This window comes from Mytilus galloprovincialis, chromosome 9 (assembly GCF_965363235.1).
Source record: "Mytilus galloprovincialis chromosome 9, xbMytGall1.hap1.1, whole genome shotgun sequence".
Taxonomy (NCBI): Eukaryota; Metazoa; Mollusca; class Bivalvia; order Mytilida; family Mytilidae; genus Mytilus; species Mytilus galloprovincialis.
Window position 1 is genome coordinate 5278665 of NC_134846.1, and position 7362 is coordinate 5286026.

Sequence of the window (7362 nt, forward strand, 5' to 3'; positions counted from 1 at the left end):
TTTTGTGAAGTTAATATTCAGTCCAGATATTTTTGCAAACCAGTCTAATTCTAATAATGATTCTTTTAAAGATTTTTCACTCCCATCCAAAATCAAAGAGGTATCATCAGCAAATTGTGACAATTTATGCTCAACCCGTGTGACCTTTATACCACTACTGTCACTATTTCCCCTTATTTTCAATGTTAGAATCTCAACACATAAAATAAAAAGATATGGAGACAGGGGTTCCCCTTGTATACAACCTCTTTCAATAGTAAAAAAAATATGAAAGGTTCACCCCCTGGATGACAGCAGAGTTGATGTTATTATAAAAAACTTTAACCCAATTGATGATAGATTCGCTAAAATTGAAAAATTTCAAAACGTTTATCAAAAAGTCCCAAGATATAGAGTCGAAAGCTTTTTCAAAATCAATCAAAAGTAATAACCCTGGTATTTCATGTTCCTCTGTGTACTGTAATATATCATAAATGAGTCTTATATTTCCCCAATATACCTTCAACTAATAAAACCAGTCTGATCAAAATTTATCAATTTATCAAGGACACTCTTAAATCTGTTTGCAATAGCTGCTGATCCAATTTTATACACAGTATTCAGTAAAGATATAGGGCGCCAGTTTTTTTTAAGTGGCGGGGTTTATTCCCTTTTGATAAACAAGTAATAATCCCTTGTTTTTGTGTAACAGATAGTTCCCCAGTTATTGCACCAAAATTTAAAGAATTTACAATAAAAATTTGAAGATCCTTCCAAAAAATTTATCTAACTCTGCTGAAAAACCATCCGTTCCAGGAGTTTGGTTGTTTTTTATATTTTTTAATGCTTCACCAACTTCTTTAACAGTAATTGTACCTTCTAAGCTTTGTTTTTCCTGAGACGAAAGTATAGGAACACTTAAATTTTTCAAGTCTTTTTTAAGATCACTTAAAGTACTTTTAGTATCCCTTTTTTTATAAAGATTGTCATAAAAATATTTAACTTCATTCAAAATATCTTTTTGTTTTGTTAAAATTTCCCCATTTTCTTTCTCTACTTTGGGAATAATTTTGCTCATAAAATTTCGTGATTGTAAGCTACAGAAATAATTAGTAGGTTTTTCCCCTTCCTGTATCCATTTGACACTAGATCTTACTAATTTCCCTTTTAATTTTTGTGATTGTAAACTTTCGAGCTCATGTTTTTTGCTTCTAATTCGTTAATGGAATGTTCATCAACTCTTTCCTCTAATTGAGTTATTTCATTTCCAAGATTTATTTCCCTTTTTTCGTCATGCTTTTTTTTAAAGCTTAAATATGAAATTGTCTTCCCCTAATTTCCATAAGAAGAGTCTCAAGCAAAAGCTGACAGTTAATTCTAAAATGAATGTCTGAATTATCTATTTTGTCAATATTTTCCATATCATAAACTAAAGCACAATTTTGTGTTTTCACTTCCTGAATTTTTTGCTTAATAGTATTTATATAGTCTATATCATATAATAAAGATTTGTTAAACTTCCACAAACCTTTTCCCCTAATGAAAGGGTTAAATTCTAAATCTTGCAAAATCATAGAGTGATCTGACCGATATCTTGGAAGTACAGTACAATTTTTATAAACAACTGTTTATAAAGTTTTCAATGAGAAGAAAAAAGTCTAATCTAGCCTGTTAAAAGGATTTCTTATCCTCCAAGTGTACCGCTGTACATCTGGAAAAAGTTCTCTATACGGGTTTATCAAATTTCTTTCTTCGATAAATTCAAGTACTTTTTCCCTAGCTTTGGGATTGTTTATATTCACATAGTTGCAATAATCTATACATGGGTTTTGGACAAGATTAAAATCACCACAAATTATAACAAAGTATTCATTTTCAAAATTATCAATAAAAGACATAATATTAGAAAAAAAATCAGGATTGTCTGTATTTGGTCTGTATAGGCATACAAGAGTTATCTTTCTATTTTCTACAAGAATATCTAAAGTTAAATAGTTTCCATTTATATCTTTTTTTTTCTTTCAACACTTTGCATTCAAAATAATTATTAAACAAAATAGCTACACCTCTAGAGTTTGAGCTAACAGATGAAAAGAAACACTCATAACCGCACATAGATCTCACTATGTTTTCTATATCATTTGTAAAATGAGTATCCTGAATACAATATATATTACAGTTCTTTGACTTGATCAGCATATCAAATACGTCTTTTCTTTTTAATATGTTACGAAGGACTTGACAATTAACAGACAAAATCTTTAATGAACTCATTGATAGTAAAATGTTTGCATCCAAATTACATCAAGTAGTTGAATGAAAGAAATAAAATACAATCATACAATCATTGGTTTTGGTCCAGGTTTGTCTGATGGCAAGCGGTGGATTACAACAACAGCCCGATTTTCTAGGTGAACATTAAGATCCCTCCTCACAGTTTCTATAAAGTCTGATCGCAAATTCTGATCATCACGTCTTGAAACATTTATGACTTTGATGCTGTTTTTCCTAGAGTATTGTTCATTATAGTTGGCACTAGATATTGCCTCTGGGTTCATTCTGGTTGAATCCTCTAATCTTTTTTGTTTTTAATAAATATATCTCTGGTTTGGTCAATTTGTTTTCTAAGTTCTTCATTTTCTATTGATAAGGCTTCAAACTTGTTTTGCATCTCTTGCATTTCTTTCTGTACTGTTGCTAATTTAGTGTTAAGTTTCTCATCCATAGTGAGTCAAATCTTTGAGTAGTTTGGTCACAATAGAGGTAACAATTATTTCTAAATCATGGGTTCTTACAAGATCTTTTGTTAGTATGTCAAGGTCCTCTTTTTTTGGTTATCCCCTGAAGGTTTGTTTTGATTTCATCAAGGTCCTTTTGTAGACTATTTAATCCGCTAGTATCCAATAGGCATGCTATTGTCTGACTCACTAGACAACTCTGAATGAGTTCTTTTAGGTAATTTAGGTTGTGTTCTAGTTTTTGTTTTATCTAAATCCTTTCTGACTGACAATAGTGTTTGAACAATATTAATGTTAGTAGATTTCTTTTCCTTAGGATTTTGTCCAGTTTTATTACTTGGTAAAGAATTGCCTCCAGGCATAATTCTTTTATGTAATAAACTTTATTCATATAAATTCGGAGCTTCCTTAATCTAATCACCAGCATGGCTAAAGGTATTACTCCCAAAGGTATTGCGAGGGTGTGAGGTGACACGTCAAAGTATTCAAGCGATTTCCTGTAGAGCTTGCAAGTTCACGCAATCGTTTCACTTCTGAGAAAATTGATCAGTGTACACGGCCGATAACTTATAACTTTCTATTTTAAACTAACAGGTGTATAACATGTATCTCTGTCCTGCGTGTCCGAAAGTGATATAATATACTAGTCATTACTAAACTATATTACTTATAAAAATATAAATAATACCAAAAAAAAAAGATTTGATGAAATAAAAATCTATTTGCATATTTTTCCAAGGGTAAATTTGGGAAAATGTAATATATACTCGTTGTCAATTGTGAAGGACAGAATGGAACATACTAGTACCAGAAATATTGATTTAAACAAATGAACGCACTTGTCGACCATTCGTTTATACGCCTGGATAGAAAGTTGCGGAACTATATCGCAATTTAAAATATATAAAATTGAGAATGGAAATGGGGAATATGTCAAAGAGGCAACAACCCGACCATAGAAAAGACAGCAGCAGAAGGTCATCAACAGGTCTTCAATGTAACGGGAAATTCCCGCACCCGGAGGCGCCCCTCAGTTGGCTCCCCAAACAAATATATACTAGTTCAGTGATAATGAACGCCATACTAATTTCCAAATTGTACACAAGAAACTAAAATTAAAATAATACAAGACTAACAAAGGCCAGAGGCTCCTGACTTGGGACAGGCGCAAAAATGCGGCGGGGTTAAACATGCTTATGAGATCTCAACCCTTCCCTATACCTCTACCCATATAGAAAAGTAAACGCATAACAATACATGTATACATGGAACATAAGAAAGAAACATACATTTTGTGTAAATTGTAAAAGTTTTGTAAATAGACTTGTCCACGTATGCCAACAGTATGTGTCGTGAATATAGGCCAAGAGACATTAGAACGTTATGTTATGTAATTGTTTCTCGTACTTTCGCGCTAACTATTGTTAATGTAACGTAACGTTATTGTTACGTATCTTTTTATCTTACGATCATAAAGCATCTCAACTAGCAAGACGTTATTTTTTTCCACAAATATTACAAAGCTGTTAACCCTCAAGATATATGCAGTCATCGAATGTCGATAGACTATGGTATACCGAAAGAAAAAGAAAAGGAAGAAGAGAACAAATTTGATTTAAATACAGGTCGATACATAACTTGCTTTGGTTCATCGAAGTTATGGACATAGTAAACTCACAGATTTATATATCAATTAGATTGTTCTCGAATAAAGGAAAAGAAATTCGTCATCATCACAATTGTTCCAAACATGCAAATTATATATTTGCAACTGGACGTACACTAATAATCCCCAAGGGATGTGAATATTTTCCAGGAAAACTATTGCGTATCAAAATTTCAAATCAATTCGGGATTTATTTTCTTTCTTGATATTCAATGACAGCAATTTAAAGAATAAACTGCTTGTCCGCTTTAGGGGTATTCTTGCAACTTAAAACAGACTTATAATTACATTCAAACATAGAGAAAGATGATATTACATTCGTTCTGTCTTTTTTTTTAACATCGCTGGTCAAACAGCTAAGGTATTAAACGTTGTGAGACGAAAACTATTTTAATTAGAACATTCCCGATTATGTATAACTTTTGTTAATGTTTTTCACACTTGAAAAGAATATATGTTCGTATTTTTTCTATTCCATTCCAAGAAGATTCTTAAATTTCCTGTCATTTTTTTAAAACATCTTTTTTTTTCAAATAGCTGAAGTATTCATGCGTTGTGAGATTTAAAATATCTTGATGAGAACATTAATTCCTAAATAGGTAAATAAAGATCGCTTTGGATTGACTATATCATAAAATTGCAATTGTTAATTTCATTTTTCATTATCAAAAGGCAAATTGAAAAATGCTCCACGTTTTAACATTTTTCATTTTTCAATATCAAAAGGCAAATTGAAAAATGCTTAAGGTGAGCAATTTCAATATTTTGTTTTTTAGAAAGAGATTGAAATTTTTTTTTTTTTTCTAAAACAATCAAATTCAAATGTTTTAATTTATTCAAACTGTTGATAAGATGAAACCTTTTAAAGACAAATTTATCATTACTTTATATATTATCCTCGTGAAATCAAATGATGTAATCTCATGAAAATTACAATTCCAAATCTCATAACGAACATGATTCTTCAGAAGTGACTTCAACAGATTTTTGTTACATTTATCAAACCAATTAACTTTAAAATTTGTATAGTATTTGGCAAAATTTATTTTTACAACTTAAAGTGAAAAATGTTTGGCGTAAATATACACGGTCTGTTAATGATCTGTTTAAAACATTAAAGGTGGTCGATTCTAATTTGAAATAGAACAATTTTTAGTTCATACACTCGTGTTTAGAAGGCTATTTTTATTTATAAATTTACTCAATTAAAATAATTCAGTATTTTATCGTTATAAAAGTAATCAGAAGTCATAATTCATTTAAAAGTGAGCTTATGCAAAATATAAAAATATACAACAGCTATCCAGTTAATGTGCGACCTTATTAGTCCCGTAAATTAACTTTATTTATCTATCGATGATGTCAGTTTCATATGTTTGTTTAAAGTATTTGTAGAAAAAAATCATAAAAGTGTTCTATTGTATGATTTACTTTTATTACTAAATTTCGTATAAAAAATCCGCACATAAATCCTACAATCTAATTTTAAAAAGTTGCATGGCTATCGCTTATTTTTAGTTGGTTAATAGCTACAACAATAGTCGTCGATGCGCGTTAAATCGCGTTATTAGATGGTTAACGAACAAGACTTAAATGGGGTTATTTCACTCCCGGCATACAAAAAGACTTAAACTACGTCACATAAGTCAGGAAGTTTGAAGAAATACTCTGTCTTTTGTATTCAAATTTCAAACAATATAATGGAATAAAAAGGTTGAACTAATTAACATTATAAACATTTACCATTCCCTACTATTTTTGTTTTTGGTATCGGTTTCGGATTCGGTTTCGGTATCGGCTTATGGTGAACATGTCTATTTGTCGATTTACACATATGAATCCCTTTAAAGGGACAATGATCCAACAAAGCTATATTATAAGGATTACCCGCAACTGACAGGCACCTGTTTTGTGTAAGTGTTTCATTGTGTTTATCATTCTAATATGACATGCTTCTTTCGCTTTGCAAACATATCCCTGCTCGAAATCCAATAACTTTGTTTTTACATGTTTACGCATCGACAACTTCAGAAACATGATTTTTGTGAAATCGGCATGCATTTGATATTTTAAAAGGAACAATTTAACAGAACACAAAAACATCTATCTACAAACACATTCATTGATTTGCGTGTCTGACATCAGAAAATTTTATACGTTACATATATTTGTCGTTCAATGTACGTACAAACAATTTAAAATTTTACATAGGCAATGTTAGCATACAGGGTTAAAAAATCAAAAGTATGTAAGAATAAATTTCAGAAATAGACCGTGATATTTTCCATAAACTCAAAACACTTTCAAACTCTTCAAAGATGCACACAAGATGTTACTTATACATAAACAATGATAACAATGTGTTATAATACACAATTGACTAATTTGACCTAGATATTGAAGCCTTCGTGTGGATTATTCAAAACCTCTGCCTTTAAAAAACACATTGCATGTAGTTTGCATGTTTACAAACTAAAAAAGGGCTATATTTTATTGTCGTTTGACAATGGTTCGTCATTATTTCCGTTGAGTCAAAAGTTTAGGAGACCATATATTTTCATCTAGTCAAGTAAAATTTGTTCTACAGTGGAAGAACGAAACAAGAATTACGTCTAGTCAGAAAAAAAAAGATAAGGCTAGATCGTTCAGAATTTAACCAGTTTAGTGTCGCTGTTAATTGCATGAGATCATAAAAATACAATATGGTGTCAAAAGATATTAATCCTCATAACCATGTTAAGAAGTATTTGTTTAAGAAGCTAACACCTGTCAATAAAGACTGTACGGTTTAGACAAGTACACTGGAATATATGAATACATCTTTTATGATACACTTAAATGTGGTCTATTGAGTGACATTGTTTAATAATATATAATGTAACAAATTATGTTTATTAGTATGTACTACTATACAAATTGTAGTTATTTTCAAGATGAGTGCTAAAGATTTAGAATATGTCACGATTTATTTTTAGAACA